Here is a 21198-nt window from a genome sequence, read left to right as displayed (position 1 = left end):
AAGTTTACTTCAAATGGACTCATCTCTTCAGAAACTGTAACAAGGAAAACTAATGCATGGTTATATCACTCAGAGCAGGGACTTGACAGGAAATACTTCTTTGTTCTTCTTTCTCATCTTCTTTCATCTCTTCCCTTTTATTTATCTTGGAATGTTCCAGTAATTACAGTACTAATGTCAGCCAACTTAATAAATGGTTAATAATAAATAAATGGAACTAATAAATAGGCAGTTCATGGCAAAGTTTGAATCCCCAAGCTGCTTCACTTCTATGTGTCTTAGTTTTCTTATTTATAGAAGGGGTATAATAATAACACTTATCTTGCAAGGGTTACAAGGATTAGATAAGTCAAACATATTTAAGAAACCACTAGTGACATAGTGTAAGTATTCAACAAGTTGTGGCTATTAAAGAATAGAATAGTTTATTGCCCAAACCAAGGCACTGTTGAGGGTGGAAGAGGACAACATGAGTAATTATTTGGGGAGAAACAGTATGAATAAAGATTCTTCTAGGACAACCAGGGTATATGGTGTATTTGTGAGGGTTCTCTGAGAAACAAAACAAAGAGGATATATATGGATAAATGTGAGGAAATTCATTATGGGGATTGGCTCACACAATTATGGAGGCCAAGGAAGTCCCATGATCTGCTCTCTGCAAATTGGAGAACCAGGAAAACTGGTGGTATAATTCAGTGAGTCCAAACACCTGAGAATAAGGGGAGCCAATGGTTTCAGTCCTAGTCCTGGTTTGCAGGCCCAGGAATTATAGGGCCAATAATGTAAGTCCCCATCTGAATCCAAAGGCCTGAGAATCAGACCACTGACGTCTTTGGGCAAGAAAAGATGGATGCCTCAACTCAAGCAGAGAGCACATTTGTCTTCCTCGGCCTTCTTGTTCTATCCAAGCCCTCGAGATATTGATTGAATGACACCCACCCATGCTGGTGAGGGAGATCTTTGCTCAGTGTACAGCTTCAACATTCTAATCTTTTCTGGAAATACCCTCACAAATGCACCCTGAGATAATGTTTTACCATATATCTAGGGATCCCTTAGCTGTGTCAAATTGACGTGTCAAATTAACAATCATATGGCCACTTCAGCTACTACTATTACCTCAAGGTAATTATTATGTTTATTTCATGAGAAGTTAGTATATTTCTGGCACTTACTAAGAATATTATGCTTTTATTTAATGCTATTAAGATATATTTAGGGAAATGTTTATTATTTATATGTTTTTGATAGAGAAACCAAGTAAACAGAAGTTTTAACTGATTTTCTGTGGTCACACATCTAGAAAAGGTTAAACAGGGATTAAAAGAGGTTGTCTGTGATTTCAAGGTCCATGCTCTTAGTGAATGTTCTATGTCTTTGCCCCATTCACATGAATCCATAATCTCTCATCACACTCATGCATGGAGTAGATGAAGGCCTCCAGACTCCAGACCATCAACTTATTCTTGGTATACAGAAACATGTGGTGTATTCCATAAATGTTTGATCCCTGCCTCCATCTGCCCATAGTACCCTCTAGTAAGTAATGGTATCTGATTTAGCATGGAGTTATATGCTGTAGTATTTTAAAAACACTATGATCAGTAGGCAGTGTAACATAGTGGTTCTGGGCCAGACAGCCTGGAAGAAAATCCCGTTCCACACTTACTGTCCATCTAATCTTGGGCTTGGCACTATCTCAGTGCATGTGTTCAGCTTTAAGGAGATAAAGAGAAGATGATAGGCATCAGGAGTGTCAAGTTCAGGATATAGAGCCCTTATCAATCAAACCACCATCATCTCTGAATATGTTTACTGGAGCAACCCGCAAGTCAGCACAGCAATTCTAGAAGCTGCCCTCTGCCTCCTCACCAGGTTTGGATCTTCCATAACCAAGCGCCCTGTGTGCAGTATTGCTCCCTCTCGCGCTTCTTCCTTCACCAATCTATTTTTAAAAACCATTCTAAAAGTTCATTTTTACTTCTGTACCCTATTTGCTCCCACCAAATCTCTCATACCATGCTATGCATGCTTCCACTATGAGTAACACATCAAATACCAAAATAATGGGTGATTTAACTAATATCCTATAATGCAATACCCATTAGTGCAATACAAAATAATATTATGAGATTTTATTAGCTCATATTAGTAAACACAGATTGCATTAAAAGCTGTTCTTGTTTTATTTTTGAAATGCTTGGATATGATAGACTAATATAAAATGCCCAAATTATGCTGTTCTGAAACTGTAAAGTTGAGTTTCCTGCTGAGCAGGTTATGTTAAATCTTTCCCTTTTTCTTTATTCTTATGAAAGATAAGGAAATGGTGGCTACAGGGTTTCTCTTTGTTCACCTTCCCTGCTGCATAGGAAACAGTTTAAGAGCACTTCCCAGGAAACTGTTTCTGACCTCCTGTCCCTTGCTTTCCACCAGATACTAGTAACAACATCAAATGCCACTTCTTAGCATTAAAAATCAGATATTATCTAACATTAGAGTCTACATAGCACAAGGTAAAGGAGCTTTTTGGCAGATAGCCAGGTAATTAGCTCAATGCAGACCAAACAAGACCATTCGAAGCCTCATTGGAGAGTCCTGGCTCTGCTTCCAAAGTCTCTCGCTCTCATTCTTGCTATAGGAAAACCTGTCAAAGGATGAATTTAGTATTTCCACTTTAAGTATTCCCTTTTGAATTTTTACCACCCCCTACAAGTATGCCAGCTCTTTCATTTAACAAAGCCATTATCACACCAAGGTGAAGGCTACATAGGAAAAAAAAGTCTCACTCAAAATAATAATGCCACTTCTATATTTTCCTGTGCTAATAATTTTGAGGATAAGAATAGAGTGACACCAAATGACCACCTCTGAAGTCCATTAGTCAATATGCTTTTCTTCTATTAGGCAAGGGAAAGGATTGTGTGTTGGTAATAGAATCAAATTTGGTAAATCTAACTGGAATACTACAATTTTTACTCTGTGAGTAATGGATTTTTAATGTCCATAAATAGGGTATGGAAAGTTTTAAAGGTTTGTTTGCTTAAATGACCGTGAATACCTCAGTGATACTCATAGATTATAGATCATAGAAAAACATTTTAAAACAACGGTAGGCTACATCTTGAGCATAACCAGAGTTATTTTTATCAGAAACATTAAGTAATCCATAAAGTATAAAAGGAGCATCCACTGATAACACACAAGCTGTATATAAAATTTTCTGGTAAGCGTCTTGTTATCATGTCTTTCTGCTATGCTGAGTCCTTTGCATTGCTGCCTGACTTCCCTCTTTGGCAATACGTTTCTCAGAAAAAGTTTTATAGTTATTGCCTCAGTGTACTCACCTTCTAAATTCTTCTCGGTCTATTGAAATCTAAATTTTACCCATGGCCTTTCCAAAACCATTCTTCTTAAGTTTGTTTATGACCACCTAATATAGGTGAATACTGTTTGGGTTGTGATGAGGGCAGGGAAGGAAGGATTACAATACTTTCCTGGTCAGTGGTTCATCTTGCTGGACGGCCTCGGTGCTGTGGCTCGGAATTCCCCTCTGGCCTCTTTTGGGAACTCCTGACCAAGTAAAGGAAACACTAGTTAGATACACCCAACTAGGTGAAAGAAATGGATAAAGAGGGACAAACAGTTGGAGATATGCGCCCAGCACAGAGACTTTCCCGGGAAAAAGAAATTTTTTACATAGTTTTCAGTCATTGCAATTACTGACGAAGAAAGCATAACTGAGCACATTGCTTATTTGTGATGTTTTTAAAACTTCCATCATTTTTCCAATAGTTTTCCTTTCAAAAAATTGCAGACATGACCTCCTCCTCCCCGGCGATTATGTTTCTTAACATTGAAATGTAATACTTTCCCTTGGCCTTCGTTTTCATCAGCCAACCTTCATCTTTAAACATTGATGACTCTCTTTCCTCTTTGGATGACTTTCCAACTTTTGCTCTGCTTTCCCTAGTGTAGAGAACCATAATGGTTTTTCTTCCTCTTCATCTTTCATGTCTTCCTCTTTTCCATATTATGATTTCACAGTTTCTTCTGACTCTGCCATTGGAAAAACATTACTTTCAGTGTGAGTACAACACCAACAATAAAACAATCTTCATGAACTTTTGGATACTTTTTAAAAAAAAAAAAAATGTTTATTTTTGAGAGAGAGAGAGAGAGAGAACAAGCAGGAGATGTGCAAAGAGAGAGGGGGACTGAGGATCCAGAGTGGGCTTTTCGCTGACAGCAGAGAGCCCAATGCAGGGCTCGAACTCATGAACCATGAGGTCATGACCTGAGCCGAAGTCTGAGACTCAATCAACTGAGCCACCCAGGCACTCCACTCATGGATATTTTTCATATCACCTGATTAAATACCTAAGTAGAACAGTGACACATTTTACTTTTAATATTTCATGTCCATATTGCTTAAGCTAAACAGAGTAAAGACAATCCAAGAGAGGGCACAAGGCTATTAAACTATTCAATCTCCAAGCCCCTTTATATCCAAATAGAACACACTGTATCATATTTCTATAATAAGTATGAGGATAGAGGAGAACAGTCCCAATTTTCCTAAAATAGAAGGTAGCAGCTTTAAAAAAAAATTAGCAAAAAAAGGTGGGGGCGGGAGGTGCCTGCGTGTTTCAGTCGGTTGAGCGTCCGGCTTCGGCTCAGGTCATGATCACACGGTTTGTGATTTCCAGCTCTGGGTCAGGCTCTGTGCTGACAGCTCAGAGCCTGGAGCCTGCTTCAGATTCTGTGTCTCCCTCTCTCTTTGCCCCTCCCATGCTCATGCTCTGTCTCTCTCTATCTGTCAATAATAAATAAACATTAAAAAAAAAAAATTAGAAGGTAGCGGCAGAAAATTGGAGACCTTTGTATTTTTAAAGAGAATGAAGAGGTGTACAAAGAAATCATTACTGATATGCATATTATTGATTTAATTATGTGAAATGAAAGTACTGGATTTTAAGGATGACATCCTTGGTGGCAATTATTAGGTAGCTTTTGGTGTCATAAAATCAGACTGTCGGGTTGCTGGGGTTTGATCAAAAGTGGTTTTCTTGTGTTCTATGAACTTCAATTTCCTATTTAATTTTTTTTAATGTTTACTTATTTTTGAGAGAGAGAGAGACAGAGCACAAGTGGGGGAGGAGAAGAGAGAGAGGGAGACACAGAATCTGAAACAGGCTCCAGGCTCTGAGCTGTCAGCACAAAGCCCGAGGCGGGGCTTGAACTCACAAACCATTAAATCATGACCTGAGCCGAAGCAGGACGCTCAACTGACTGAGCTACCCAGACGCCCCAAACTTCAATTTCCTATTTAAAGTGAATTGCAGCTTTTTCTCTCAAGTTGTATCTGTGCATGAATAATTGAGGGAGGCGTTTTTAGATTTTAAAACAATTTTTTATTTACCTACATATTTCACCATTATTGAAAAAAAAGTTCTTGTAGCTGTGTCTTGTTACAAGGGGGAAAAATCCCTGAGAAAGAGAATATGTGTAACAATTGAATGAGGATTTCCGTACTCCTAAAAGACATCTCAATTGAAATATGCTGATCTTACTGCTCAGTGATCATGCTTTCCCACAGAACCATATTTCAACAGCTAATAACTGGCTCCTCTTGGGGAGCTATTTTACCCGGTGGTGTAAATGACAAGCTTTCCTTTTGTTGCAATTGATCACACTGCCTCAAACTGTGTTTCATTTTATGGAAACATACTTGTGCAAGAGGAATACTTTTGATTCTATAGCCTATGGAATGGGACAGCTAGCATCCAGTCATGCAATTTATTAAAACTTGGTCATTCCTAATTCTGAAGTCATACATTTATGGGATTTCACAACATACAAGTAAATTTTTTTTTTTTTCTTTGCTGGAACTTTGCTCACAAATGGATAGTTTTGTTTGTTTGTTTGTTTTTGAAAAGTCAGAGAGGACAGTACTTGATAAAGCTCCTTGATTCCTTAACAGCAAAATTGGATGCCAAAAGTTGCATCTCTATGGAGAAAAGCTACAGTGTTCAACAAGGAGGCATAGACAATGGCATTATGCACTTCTTTCTTATATTTTTTGGTAATATTTTCCTTAAACTGTTCACTTATTATTTTAATTGAAAGCATTATTCCTTCTCAAAGCTGAGGTTGGTGCAAATGAATCAGAGCAGCTTAACTTGTCAAAACATTTAGGGATCTGGATAAAATAATTAAAAATTGTATGAAAGACTACTACATGAGCAAATGCCAAACAGTGTCACACAGAGATATTGTGATCAAAAAGCAAGCAAATAAAAGCCCGATGTGTCAATACAATTCTGTAATTGATGTTTTGGTACCAAAAGAGGGAAATGCTATATAGACACAAAAAGACAATATTACCATGGGAATTTGTAAGAAAAAAAAATGTTAATGTAATCCATAGAAAGTTGTAAACAGAACAATTTCCGACTGAAGAGATGGCGTGTCTGGGAATTTAACAAAGCAGGGATTTCATGACTGACCTGCACTTGATCTCTTTCCGATGAATCGGACTTGTCTGCTTCTCTAACCTTGAGCTCTGTCAGTTAAGGTACAAAATAAAAGGTGAAAATATTTGGCATGTGAGCTGGCCCTTTATGTGGACCATGATGTGAACAATCCCATCTCAGTGTTCTCAAAGGAATCACATGTCAAAGTATCTATCTAGGGCATCAGCAAAAGGAATTAACTTGAATTTTGCTTTACTTTTAATTTTCTCTATACATTTCTTCCTGATTGATGACTTTTTAGATGGAGTCTCTCATCTAATCCCATTCTACCCAATAACAGAAATAATCAACACGTGTCCCTACTCAACATTTTAAATACCTTTACTCACAACAGAACAAAACAAAAACAAACAAACAAAAAAACAAAGACAAAAAAGCTCATGAAGACAATCTTGCATGATCATGGATCCCTGTATTTGATCATAGGAAGATAAACCAGGTACAAGCAGTCAGAAGCAACTTGGCAAACATGAATCTTGAGTCCTAACAAAGCAAACAGATGCATCATTTTGACCCTGAGGTTGTTTTCAGTGATATTTTTCCATCACTATCACAGCTGCAGAGTTGAGAATCAAAGCAAAGATCCTGATCTTTTCACCTTCCTGCATTGCCTTAATCTTACCTATCTATAAGAGATCATTGAAAATTAATTCCCCCTTATTCAAGATGCAGACATTTTTCATTCCTGCAATCTGGAAAGGACACTTTTGAAGTAGAAGCAGAGGCTAACAGGTCTGCTTTCAGTTAAGATTAGAACATCAACCTCTGAACTCTCTCTAAAACACAGAACATATTCCTTGAAATTATGATCCAACTTATTCATAAAACCAACATTCATACTTTGGAGTGCATATCCTAAACACTCATTTGGTATAATGACCCCTACATATATAGGGGGTTGTAAATTTTTCAGGCGGCCAACATATGACCTGAAAATTTAAAAATATTTATGGACTATTTCAGACAAAATAAATAAGGAATAATATATTAAACAACTTTGCAGACATGAAGCTTGACATCAGTCCTAGAGTTGTAGTGTTTGTGTGCCCTTCACCAATGTCATTCAATGCCACACCCCAAGGAAAGCATAATCCTGAATTTTGTGTATCAATTGCATAGATTTCATTTCATACATATATATATATATATTTATATTTCATATATAAATGTCATTTCATATATATTCATATATATATGAATTCATATATATATGAATATATATATTACTAAGTAAAGTATACAATTATTTTGCATGATTTAAAATTTCATTTGATTTTTCAACTGGCATATATTTTCTAATATTTGGTTTCCAAAATATATTAACCACTCTACCCTTGGTGGATTTGTTTCCAGATTTTTGCTATGTCATGCAGTACTATGTTCTTGTCCATGCTCCCTGGTGCCCAAATTTGTAGGGGTTTCTTCAGAATATAAAACAATGGTGGAAAGGCAGTGCATCTTTAATTTGACTTATTAATATTGAATTGTTTTCCCAAATTGTGCTAACTTGTATTCCTACCAGCAACATATGGATATTCCAGTAGCTTCATATCTTTGCCAAAACTTGATTTTACCGGGATTTTTATTTTTTGGCCAATTTGGTAGGTGAGCAGCATTTTCCAGTTGTGATTGTAAATTGTATTTCCAAGATAAGTCATAAGGTTGCATATGTTTAGCATATTATAATTTTGGTTTGTTTATTGAGTTATAATTTACATTCAGTAAGGTACACTCTTTTTAGTTTTTTTACAATTTTCATGGTGACTTGAGTCATTTCTTTTCTTTTTTTTTTTTTAATGTTTATTTCTGAGACAGAGAGACAGAGCATGAGTGGGGAAGGGGCAGAGAGAGAGGGAGACACAGAATCCAGAGCAGGCTCCAGGCTCTGAGCTGTCAGCACAGAGCCTGATGCAGGGCTCAAACTCACAGACTGAGTGATCATGACCGGAGCTGAAGCTGGATGCTCAACTGACTGAGCCACCCAGCCGCCCTGGGTCATTTCTTTTCTACTGTGTGTGATCATAAGTTTGTCCCCCCCCGCCCCCACTTTTTTCTTCCTATTGAGTTAAACTGTCTTTTTCTTAAAGCTTCATAGTTCTTAATAAATTTGGAAATTTTTAGTAGACCGTCATGAAGAGGATCTCCTATAAGTTCTTGTAAACCTTTTTAGCTTCACTTTTCACAATTAAGTCTACTCCTTTTGGAATTGATGATTGTATGTGTGTGAAGTGTATGCCCACTTTTATTTATTTTCTATTATGAACAGCTAATTGCACAGCAATATACATTGAAAATGTTCTTTCTCAACTAATCTGCAGTGGGATCAAGATCATATTACATTTTTTTCATATTCTTGTGGCTCTGTTTCCTGCTTTTTTATTGTTTCTTTTTGTGAATTTGTTAATCTCTGCTCCAATACCACACGGACTTAGCTATTGTCCCTTCAAAATAATTTTTGATATATGAAGGAGAAAGCTTCCACCTTGTTCTTAATGAGTACCACCAAAAAAGATTGTTGGGATTTTGATGGAATTGCATTGACTCTCTGTTTTCATTCATATTTTTATTTTTTATTTATTTAATTTTTTTAATGTTTATTTATTTTTGAGAGAGAGACAGAGAGAGAGAGAGAGAGAGTGCAAGCAGGGGAGGGGCAGAGAGAGAGGGAGACACAGAGTCCGAAGCAGACTCCAGGCTCTGAGCTGTCAACACAGAGGCCCACCGGGGCTCAAGCCCACGGACCATGAGATCATAACATGAGCCAAAGTTGGACGCTTAACAGATGGAGTCACCCAGGCACCCCATTCTTTCATCTTTTTAAATGTGACTTGGGAAATTTTAGAAATTTCTCCATGGAGATTATTCTAGTTATCTATTGCTCGTGTAATACATTATCCCAAACATAGTGCTTTAAAGACAACAAAAATCATGTTACTACCTCTTATGGTTTCTGTGCTCAGGGTTTTGAGAAGGAAAGGGCTTATCTCAGCTGATCTAGCTCAAGATCTTTCCTGTTGTTGCAGAAAGTTGGTGACTGAAGATGGAATAGGGTAAAGGCCATGAAAAGGGGGCATCCGTGTAGCTAGGAGATAGAGATAGTTTTGTATCTTCTTCATATAGTCTCTGAGCCTCTGCATATAGTCTCTCCAAAAGGACCAGTTAAGCAGAGCACCTCTCAGCAAGGTGACCAAGTCCTAACGGCCACCATTCTCAGAGATAAGAAATGGATTTAAGACTTGTGTTTGGAAAAAGGCACAGTGTCACTTCTACTAGATTTTATTGGTCAAGGAGTTACAAAACACAGATTTCAGGGATGAGGCATAAATCCCACTTTGTGATGGAAGACTTGTCAAAGAATTTTGGGATCATGTTTTAAAACTGTGCAACTTTTGTTAAGCCGATTGTGAAGACTGTTCTATTTTTTAATGTTACTGCAAATGGTGTCTCTTTTTTTAAAAAAGATTACATTTTCTAATGGTTGGTTGCTGATGTATAGAAATGGGCATAAATTTGATATTTAGCAACATGGGTAAACTCTCTCTAAATTCTTCTGATGGATCTTTTGATTCTTCTGCATTTCTATGTAAAAACTCTAATCATCCCTATATAATGACAATTTTATTTCTTTTTTTCTATCTGGTTTCTTTTATTTACTGTTCTTGCCTCACTGCAGTGCCTAGACCTCTAATAGAATTGAAAAAAAGCAAGAGCACTTGTCCCCAAGTTCAAAAGAATGATTTCACTCTTTTGCAATGAAATGAGATGATTGCTATATGTTATGTGTAGATATTCTTTTCCAGGTTAAAGAATTCCTATTTCTAGTTTGCTAAGATTAAAAACAAATAATGAATAGCTGTTGTATTATGTCTGCTGTTTCCCCCCCCCCCCCTCCCGCCCTGCATCTGAGTTGATCATATGACTTTTCTCCTTTAGTCTGGTGAATTTCTAAGTCAATGTTACATTCCCAGGATATGACTGATTTGGTCATGACATATTGTCTTTTTATTCATTTCTATATTTGATTTGTTAATTTTTTAGCATTTTTTCTTTCATCCATAATTACTTATCAGTTGGAACCATACTCTTTCTTTCTCATATTGTCTTTGTCTGGATTTACTGTTAAGCTTATGTTAGCTTCTCAAATGAGATAGGGATTATGCACTTTTTCTGTACTCCAATATAGGTTATAGTATGGATCAGAATAATCCATCCCTTGATTGTGTAGTAGAATTCATCCTTGCAAATTATCTGGGCCTGGTATTTTTCTCTTTTCTTTTGTGGCAAGATATTTTATTTTTAATTTATTGTATTTAATATTTATAAGTCCTTTTGGGATTTTCTATCTTTTCTTGAAATAGTTTTGGTAAGCTATTTTCTTTTTTCTTTCTCTCCCTTTCTTTCTAATGATGTTAAAAAACAAATGAACAAAAAAAGTAATTTCTTGACTCCTCTTAAATAGTTACTAGTCTTTTTAAATTTTTTAAATCACATTGAGCTTTCTTTTGAATAATATTTTGGTTCTAAAAAGCAAATAATTTCAGAAAAATTCTTATATTCATTATCATTATTAGTTTCTTTTTATTCTCATCCCCCTTCTTTCCATCCTCTTTTCTTCCCTCCCTCTCTCCTCTTCCTTTCCTTCTTCTCATAAGCAATCACCAAGAACTATGCCCTGGGCATTATTTCAGAATGGGGATATAGCACAAAACTTTCCTGTCATATGGTGCTTACATTCTAGTAGCAAGGGACTGACAACCAAAAACAAACAATTACGTATTTTGGCAGATAATAAATGCTATGGAATAAAAAGAGAGCAAGGTAAAGGGGATAAGCATTTGATATCTATATTCATTTCTTATTGTTGCTATAACAAATTACATAAATTTGGGGTCTTAAAATAACAGAAATGTATTCTCATAATTCTGGAGAATGCAAGTCCAAAATCATGGTGTTAGCAGGCCTGCACATACACCAGAAGCTTTGGTGGAAAATCTGTTTCTTGCCGCTTTTAGCTTCTGGTGGCTACTGGCATTCCTCGGCTTGAGGCCCCATTGTTCCAATTTTTGCTCCCATCTTCACATTATCTTCTCCTTTGTGTATGTTTCATCTAACCCTGACTCCCTTTTATGAGAACACCCGTGACAGCATTTAAGGCCCACTGAGATAATCCAGGACAATCTCCTCAAATCCAGATCCTTAACTTAATTACACCTGCAAAGACCTTTTTCCAAATAAGGTAACAATCACAAACTCCAGAGAGAATTAAGAGAGGAACTGACTCATGAAAATGTTTTTGGGAAGAGCATCCTAGGCAGAAGAAACTCAATGCAAAGGCCCTGAAGTAAAGATCAGTTTACCAGGCTTGTTAGAGGAACCACAGAAAGGCTGCAGTGACTGGAGCAGAGGGAGAGAGAAGAAGAGTATCAGGTGATGAATAAGATAGACAGCAGGAGTGGGGCACCTGGGTGGCTTAGTTGAACATCTGACTTCGGCTCAGGTCATCGTCTTGTGGTCAGTCCATGGGTTCGAGCCCCGCATCAGGGTCTGTGCTGACAGCTCAGAGCCTGGAGCCAGCTTCAGATTGTATATCTCCCTCTCTCTCTGTGCCCCCTGCCCCTGCATTCTGTCTCTTTCTCTCTCAAAAATGAATAAACATTAAAAAAAAAAAAAAAAGACAACAGGAGACCCAGCTTGTAGATGCTCTCACTGACCATCATAAGGACCTTGGTTGTTACTCTGAATGAGAGAAAAGACATATGAGGATTCTAATCAGCATAATGAAATCTAACTATGAGTTAGAGAATCATTCTGGATCTTATTTGGGGTAGAGACTGAAGAGGTCAATAGTGGAGGTGGAAAGAAGTCCTGAGACTATTGTAATAATTTATGTGAGAAGTGATGATAGCTTGACCCATCTTTGATAAGCCTTCTACTTAGTAAATGTTTCTCTTCCCTTATTACATCTGCACCAAACAGTATTATATAATTCTTTACCTTTCTTCCCATTGCACAAGAACTATGACTAATTCATCTTTTAATACTTTCTTCAGTAAGAAATCTTTTCATTTCACTTCAATCAAAGTGTACTTCTTTTTTAAAAAATGCTTCTTGATTTTTGAAAGAGAGAGAGCACAAGTGGGGAAGGGGCAGAGAGAGAGGAAGACACAGAATCTGAAGCAGGCTCCAGACTCTGAGCTGTCAGCCCAGAGCCTGACCCAGGGCTCGAATCCACAACCTGCAAGATCATAACCTGAGCCAAAGTTGGACACTTAACTGAGTCACCCAGGAGCAGCACTTTTCATAATTAATGAATTATGATTATTATGATTATCTTAATTAATTACTCAAGGCTCTCCTGCCTCTAGCCTATAACTTTTGTTCACTTCTTCAACTTTTGTAACTCTTCCCTCTTCTATGCTCCTTCCCTCCCCTCAGCCCCATTAGCCATTTTCAGCCATACTAGGTGAACCTTAGTCACTAAATCTGCAGATTTTTCTTACCTTAGTGAGTTTGGCCCACCTATTGGAAATGAATCCCTTTCTTTCTGTACTGACCACACTTCCTTTTTTAATTGAAAAAAATGTTTTTAGGTGTATTTATTTATTTTTAGAGAGACACAGAGACAGCGTGAGTGAGGGAGTGGCAGAGAGAGAAGGAGACAGAGAATCCCAGGCAGTCTCCACTATCAGCGTGGAGCTGGATGCAGGTGGCTCAAACTCACAAAACAGTGAGATCATGACTTGAGCCAAAACCAAGAGTCAGACACTTAACCAACTGAGCCACCCAGGTGCTCCTGACCACACTTCCATTTATGTATGTATGTATGTATGTTTATTCATTTCTGAGAGACAGAAAGAGAGCATGAGTGGTGGAGGGGCAGAGAGAGAGGGACACACAGAATCCGAAGCAGGCTCCAGGCCCTGAGCTCTCAGCACAGAAATGACGAACCGTGAGATCTGACCTGAGCTAAGTCAGACACTTAACCAACTAAGCCACCCAGGCACCCAGTCCCTGATCACAATTCTACTTGTCCTTGGAGTTTAAATTTAGACATCATTTACTTTGTCAGATATTAAACACACCCTAGGTGTCAAGGAAGACAATGGTATACAAAATAGGTGCGGTCCTGGTCTCTTGGAGCCTCATATCTAATTGAGGAAACTGAACAGAAAACCTCCCAAATAGACACTACGTTTGAAGCTGTAAAATCTAGTCTCAAAGAAAGATGAAGAGTGCCGGTATCTGAGTGAGGTACGTCGTGTGGTCTAGAAAAGTATCCAGAGGAAGTGATCTCTTCAACAAAAATCCTTCCCCGACCCTTCAAAAGTTAGTTGGGTGCCCTTCTTTATGTTCTTATAACACACAGTGCTGAACGACATCATAGCTTTATGGCTTCTGGCTTATCACTGTGGTTTTTAAATTGTCTATGTATTTGGGAACTATGGACAATGCTTATTCATTATTGTATTGCAGGAATTATCACAGGTCCTATTCCATAGTAGATGGTTTCTCCATAAATGTGTACTGAGAAATATTGAATAAATGACAACCCATAACTTTTCAAACTATAACAACAATTTCTAGAATGAATGATTGAGCACAGTACTCCACATATAGGCTTGAGGATCACGTAGAGTGGGATTCATTTGCATACAGTGGACCCTCTGATGCTAATGTCACCTGAGAATATACTAGCTTTTCTTAGAAGCCATGTCACACTATAGTGATAAAGTCATAAACAGGGGGAAAAAATCATGTTACCATCTTGCAACACTTACATCAAAATTTATAGTAACATGTATTTATGTCATGTATGTATGAATAATCTTGCCTTCCACTTTCAAAGCATAATTTGGATCATAGGAGATGCTGAACCTCACTTAAAATTTCTTAGAATTTCCTGTTTTATATATCAACTTTTATATTGTTTAAAATTTTTTTTTCATGCTTAATTTGCTTCTTCATTTGGATAATGCTAATGGACTGTTGTTGACTAGAGTCTCCAGTTCAGCTCATCGCACACTGGGCAGTATTCATAAAATGCTCCTTATATGCCAGCTGAAATTGGTAGTGGTTTGAAGGCAGAGAGCCAAATTCATCAAAAGGATAATGGCTAAATATATTTTGTTTTGTTTTCTGAATTTTAATGACTGAATGGAAGACTTATTCATTATTTATCTATTTTTGAATTTTATCAAATAGTTCTAGTGGTAATTACCCTATCTCTGTATTTATAGAAAAGTGGCACATTATCAAGATAATAGCCTGATTCCATATTTATGAAGTATCTGTTAAAATTATAAATATAGATTCATGGAACTATGTGATTAATGCCAAAGTAAGCCACTTGTAGGTTAAAAATGGGGGGAAAACTACAACTAGCTAGCACCTTTGGCGAAATTAGTATTCTGTATTTGATTTCCGTGTGGAAAAAATCATTCTCCTTTAAAGTGCAATTTATTTTAAAGGGAAATGTTCACTTATCCTTATTAAACAACAATATAAAAGTAAAAAATATATATACAATAGATATTTCATTGTAGTCTACATTGCAGATTAAATTACATAGGACCTCAATTTCTTTTCATTTGGTATAAAAAACACTAAATGAAACTGTGAGTATGGACATAAGTGACTTCATATATCTACACTTTTAGTTATCCTATTTCTGAAGCTCATATCAATGTTTATCTCTTTAAAGAGAAACATCAAGAGTACTCCATTTTTATAGAGAAAGAATTTGAAAATGAAAACAAAAAGGCGAATCAACTTAAAATTTTTTTTTAAGTTTATTTATTTATTTTGAGAGAGAGAGAGAGCACACACACAGGGGAGGGGCAGAGAGACAGAGAGAGGGAGAATCCCAAGCTGGCTCCACACTGCCAGCACAGAGTCCAAAGCAGGATCTGAACTCAGGAACTGGTAGATCATGACCTGAGCCGAAACTGAGTTGGACGCTTAACCAACTGAGCCACCCAGGCGGCCCAAGGCAAATCAACCTTTAAAGAACAATTTATTATTAATAAATTTCTAAGATATCTGGATTTTCTGTATTAGAAATAAAATTATATAAAATTATTATTACTTTTAATTGGTGAAATGTTTGCAAATTAGAAATTTGCAAAATGATCTATTTTGATTTTCTGACTTAAATTTGACAGATTTAGGTAACTCAAGAGTCTCTCAACTCTTTTTCTTCTGAATATATAGAACAGTAAATATATATAGAAGTGTATATATGAATGTGTGTATTGCATTTTTCCACTGATTAAAAGTAGACTGAGTTAGAAGTGAATTGCTTTTTCTCCCCCAAAATGAATAGAATTGCACTTCATTTAAACTCCACATAGGTTTCATGAATAAGGCAGACTGGGATTCCACCAAATTCAATGGCTTGAGCTCCTGACAATAATTATCCCTACTAAGAGATCATTCTGTGAAGGCACACACCCAGTTGCTCACCAGAAAAACAAAGATCCCTGAATCTCTGCAATTTGACATCTTCTAAATACAGCATGTAAAAAATTCAGCAAAAGGAATAAATTGAGAAGAATAAATCTACACTGTTAAATAAATTTTAACAGTTTATTTAACTATATTCTTATAGGACAAATACCAGTAACTATAAACCCCTATCCATTAGAATATCAGTAGGAAAAACAAAAACAAAACCAAAAAGACATGCTTAGCTCAGAGCACCCTGACTAGTGTCTGTTGGAATTCTGATTTAGGCCCTCTCTTTGCTTTGTTTCCTCATGCTCTGATCTGATTCTGTGTCCTACAATAGGTCCATTCTAAGCTCTTGATAACCCTGTGTCAGAGTTGACATAGTAATTACGGAGGTGATTGTAATAAAAACTTCACTTCAAAATATTTCATTGAAGTTTGAAAGGCTTGGAAACTTGCAAAAAGTTACAAATATAATGCAAAGATGATTTCTTTTTTTCCAAAACCACTGAAGAGTAAGATGTTGATCTAAGCCCCATTATCTTTGAATACTTCTGTGTGTGTTTCCTACAAAGGCCACTCTGCTAGGTAACCGCAGTATAACCATCAAAATCAGGAAATTAACACGGATGCATTGATGCCAGACCCCATTGAAAATTTGACAGTTATCCCAGTAATGTCCTCTATAACAAAAGGATTTAACCCAGAATCTCCAGTTGCATTTATTTGTCATGTCTCTTTAGTTCTTTCATGCTGAAACAGTCTTAAGTTTCATGCCCTTGATACGTTTGAATATGAAAGGCCAGATAGACTTTCTCTTAAGCTGAGTTTGTCTGATGTTCCTCAGGATTAGAAATGGATTATATATTTTTGACAAGTGACAAAAGTAATGCTATGTTTTTATTGCAGCCTATTGTGCATGATTTTGATGGGTCCACTATTGATGTTGCTCATTTAGGTCACTTTTTTGAGGTGGTGCCTGCCAGTTTTCTGTTACTTTAAAGTTACTTTTCCCCTTTTCACTTTTTAAGTATTTTTGTGGCTACGTACTTTGAAGCTATGTAGATAGCTCATTCCCCGTTAAATTTTAAATTTATTCATTTATATAATTCCAACTTATTCATTAACTTTGAACTGTTTGGATTCACGGTTTGCAATTTTATTTGTGAGTTAACAATTAGTTACAAGCATTGCTTATTTTGATGTCAAATTGTCCCAGATTTGATCAAGAGTAGCCCCTTCGAACTGCCTTCCATGTCTTTTGACATGTCTCCGTGATTCTTTGAGTAGTTACTTGATTTCTGGCACAAGATGTTCCAGACCTATCCTGTATTTCCTTTATTACAGCCCTAGAATAAACCATTTCTTCAAAAATCCTTGGTCCACTTAGTGGGAATGGTATTTAGAAGCCAAGATCTGGGATATAAATGTATTCATTGCTATTGAGATGTGCTATTCCCTCATCCTCCCAGCCAAAAAAGATAGAGAGATAGATATTGTATCTATATTGTGTGTGTATATATATGTATGTGTGTGTGTATATATATATATATATATATACATATGTATATGTATATATGTATATATTTGTGGGTATAATACGTTATCTATCCATCCATCCATCTATTCATCTATCTACCCATCCCATGTTTTCACACAGATCTTTCCAATTCTAATCTGAAAACACAGGGTTTATTCTATTATCTCACTTTCAGTATTTGTAACACTCTTTTCTAACAATGAGAAACCCATTATCATTCACATATTTACTTTTTTGGTCAACCCCCTGTATTTCACCAATCCCCTCTCTCTGCTGCTATATTTACTTTTTTGGTCAACCCCCTGTATTTCACCAATCCCCTCTCTCTGCTGCTAGACCTGCCCCTGTATGCTTGCTCTCCTCACTATGTGCTAGGCTAGGATGTGTGGAGTGGACACCTTTCTCACTTTACTTGATTTTGTGCCAGGCCAGTCCCATGCATAAATGTTTTCTTCATCCTGCCTGGTGTCCAACATGCATTAGACCACTCCTCACTAAAAGGAAGCCCTCTTCACCTTATTTGGGCTCAAACATCCCAATCTGGTCTACCATGCCTCCCTTATCTCTATTGCCCCAGGACATCTACCTTGTTCTGACAGGTCTTTAAGGTTGACCTAATCAGTAAGGGAAGGAAACAGGACAAGATATAATAAAAAACTTTAAAGTGCAGAGAATTTACTCCTTGTACTTATAAACTTCTAAATTGAAATAGGTCTTATTTGAGCCTGAACAAAGCAGGGTAGATAAGGTTATTGCAGAGGAAGGCATTTTCTCCAAAGTGAACTTGGTCACAAAATGGCCTTAGTAAACTATTTGCTATTTGACTATCAACTACTTGCATATTCTCTTCTAGAATAAAGTAGAAGTTAAACCTTTCTTACTTTATAGGAGAAAGGCACAGCTTATGGCCTGAGGGCTACTTAGAAAATTGCCTTCAATTATTCGAAGTACTCCCTTTTACTCTGTTTTCTTTTCTTTTCTTTTCTTTTCTTTCTTCTCTTCTCCTTCCTTCCTTCCTTCCTTCCTTCCTTCCTTTTTTTGACAAAGAGACAAAAAGGAAGCCATGCAGACTGGGGAGGGACAGAGGGAGAGGAAAAGAGAGAATCTTAAGCAGACTTCATGCCCAGAGCAGAGCCCAAAGTGGGACATGTGGGTCTTACTTGTGGCTGGATGAGGGGCTGGGCTCAGGGCTCCATCTCATGACTGCGAGATCAACACCTGAGCCGAAATCAAGAATTGGACACTTAACCAAATGTGCCACCCAGACACCCCTACTCTGTTTCTTATGTTGCATCCACACGACTCCTGAAACAGAATGCCATGGACATCAGTGACAGTCACAACAAAGTTTATTGCAATGGGAGGCAAAGCCAACCAATCGGGACTGATACTCTTGACCAGAGTGGGTCTCGAACAGCCGGGGTACAGAGTTTTTATAGCCGACCACATCCTCTTATCATCACCTGGGAACAGAACAAATAGTTCCCAGATGGGGGTGGAAACAGTTCAAACACACCCTTGCCCAATCCAATCAAACACTTAAACCAGTTGATTTTCCTTAAACTTTTGTTCCCTTGATTGATAGGACAAGGCTGTTATCTCTTAATCTACAGTGTTAAAACAAAGCTGTTATTTCTTAAGGCTACGACCCCACACTACAATATACCCTTACACTTATTTTTGTCTTTAGAAAAGAACCCTGTTTCAGCAGCTCCACTAAAAATAAATAAATAAATAAATAAATAAATAAATATTTATGACTTCATTGGAGTTTTACTACTTATCTATTTGAGTAGAGGGTAGTATTAAAGAGAGTCAGTTCTGTCGACAGACACTTGTATCCATCTTTTGTCTCTACTTCTTATTAGCTGTGTGAACTAGCATAGTTCAATCTTTTCATGGTTCAGTTTACTTACCTATAAAATGGGAGTGATCCACTTTATAAGATTAAATGAGATAATGCATGAAAACTACTTAATGCCCTAGAAGTAAGTAACCAATAATGTTATTTATTATTAAATATTGTAATTGTCATAATTCAAGTATTGTTTAATCAGTTTTTACCCTCAAAATAACCAGTAGCAAAAATATCAAATTGATTTCTCCTTTTTTGAACAAGGTTCAATGTTTCTTTTTTTTCTCTTTTACTTTTTTTAATGTTTATTTTTGAGAGACAGAGAGAGAGAGAGAGAGAGAGCCAGAGAGAGACAGAGCCTGAACAGAGGAGTGGCATAGAGAGAGGAAGACACAGAATCCAGAGCAGGCTCCAGGCTCTGAGCTGTCAGCCTAGAGCCCGACTCAGGGCTCACAAGTCATGAGATCATGACCTAAGCAGAAGTTGGACACTTAATCGATGGAGCCACCCAGGTGCCCCAAGTCTCAATGTTTCTTTTTATTTTTAAAAATTTTTTAACATTTTTATTTATTTTTGAGAGACAGAGAGAGACAGAGCTCAAGCAGGGGAGGGGCAGAGAGAGGGAGACACAGAATCTGAAGCAGGCTCCAGGCTCTGAGCTCCCCGACACAGGCACCGTGAACCACAAACCATGAGACCACTACCTGAGCTGAAGTCAGACGCTCAACTGACTGAGCCACCCAGGTGCCCCTCAATGTTTCGTAATGAATAACTTCTCTTGCTCATTCTATCTATCACTGTGCTGGAGCTGCTTGTGGTGTTTCAAGAAAGCAGTTATTTGATGTGCATTACACACGAAAGAAAGAACACTGCTTACAGAACAGAATTCAGAAAAACATTTAGATACGTTCTCTATCAAAGATTCACACTGGCCTATGCTCAAGAGATTTCAGCTAGATTGACCCACATCAGGCTGTGCTAATCAGCATTTCTTAGAATGGAGTCCACATTAGGCAGGATAGATATTCAGCCCTTAGGTAAAGTAAGTGACTCAAGAAAGTTAATACATATATGAACACACCAGTGTGGCATATTTCATTTCACATAGCCTTAAAACAACTTAAAATTGCTCAAGTTCTCACTACTTTCTTTCACAACATACCCACTCAGTGGGCAAGCTGTAATAGTTGTATCCTAGAGAAACTTTAAAAATTTTTATTTACATAAAGTATGGAACAATTCATTACAAGAAAAGAAATCCACTTTTAACACAAAGTCCATTTTATGCCCATATGGTTTTCCTTTTCTTTAAGTTTGAGGATTCCACCCACCAGTAAGCGTATATATCATTTGTTACTTACTTTCTCTGACGCATGTAAAAGTTACAGGGTAAATTTAGAGAGGCGTTTTGCCCACCTGGCAATCTGTAAGCAAATCTGATTGTGAGCAATTCCATTCAAATCCTAGCATGCTCCTTGAGAAGACTGGGATTGTCTTTGGCTTCTGGACATCCTGGACACTGCTTCTATGCCATGAACAAAATTGAGGAAATAATATAGGTTGTAATTACCATGATTACCACTCTCTTTTCTAATTCTTTTTATTATTATTATTTTTATTTATTTATTTATTTATTTATTTATTTTGGAGAGAGAGAGAGAGAGAGAGTGAGGGAAGGACAGAGCGAGAAAGAGAAAGAGAATCTCAAGCAGCTTGCACCACCAGCGCAGAGGCCAACATGGGCTCAAACTCATGAACCATGAGATCATTAGCCAAAATCAAGAGTTGGACGCTTACCTAACTGAGACAACCAGGTG

Source organism: Panthera uncia, chromosome B4, assembly GCF_023721935.1.
Source record: "Panthera uncia isolate 11264 chromosome B4, Puncia_PCG_1.0, whole genome shotgun sequence".
In the NCBI taxonomy this organism is placed as follows: domain Eukaryota; kingdom Metazoa; phylum Chordata; class Mammalia; order Carnivora; family Felidae; genus Panthera; species Panthera uncia.
Note: the sequence above shows the minus strand (reverse complement) of the source record.